The sequence below is a fragment of the Hemitrygon akajei genome, unplaced genomic scaffold, assembly GCF_048418815.1.
Source record: "Hemitrygon akajei unplaced genomic scaffold, sHemAka1.3 Scf000057, whole genome shotgun sequence".
Lineage (NCBI taxonomy): Eukaryota > Metazoa > Chordata > Chondrichthyes > Myliobatiformes > Dasyatidae > Hemitrygon > Hemitrygon akajei.
Genome location: NW_027331943.1, coordinates 6,132,336 through 6,133,168, shown reverse-complemented (window position 1 = coordinate 6,133,168; position 833 = coordinate 6,132,336).

Genomic DNA, 833 nt, shown 5'->3' with positions numbered 1-833 from the left:
ATGAATTACCACACCACACCCAGGCAAGGGTTGACACATCAGTGGTCTTCACAGGATACCCCAAATCAGATCCACTCCTATAGCTCAAACAAGGTAACAACCACACATTTGATGTATGCTGAATTGATAATTAACCCACCCTTCTGGGCATAGGAGAATTCCAAACAGAGACCGTTGGCCACTAGTTCCCTGGTTTCGATCCTTCCATCTTTCCTCCTTCGTCTACGTCTGACTCTGAGTGTCTGTGTCCTCAGTTAAAACTAAACAAACTGCGAGCGATGTAAACAAGCTGCAAGTCAGACTGATTCACCTTCTTAATCTCTATCTCTCCCTCTCTCTCGAAATAACAGTCCACAGCAAACAAAACCTAGGGATTCATAACAACGGCCACTCCCCATTGTGAAATGACTGGTATGCCAGTAGTTGAGATGACAGAGTGAATCCTTACCCACATTCTCAGCAGGTGAACGGCTTCTCCCCAGTGTGAACATGCTGATGTCTCTGTAGTGTGGAAGAGCGAATGTATCTCTTCCCACATTCTGAGCAAGTGAACAGCTTCTTCCCAGTGTGAATTTGTTGATGACTCCGTAGGTCAGATGACCGAGTGAATTTCTCCCCACAGACTGAGCAGGTGAATAGCTTCTCCCCAGTGTGAACTCGCTGATGACTCTGTAGGTTGGATGGATCAGTGAATCCCTTCCCACAGACTGAGCAGGTGAATGGCTTCTCCCCAGTGTGAACTCGCTGATGACTCTGCAGGTTGGATGGATCAGTGAATCTCTTCCCACAGACTGCGCAGGTGAATGGCTTCTCCCCAGTGTGAACTCGCTGAT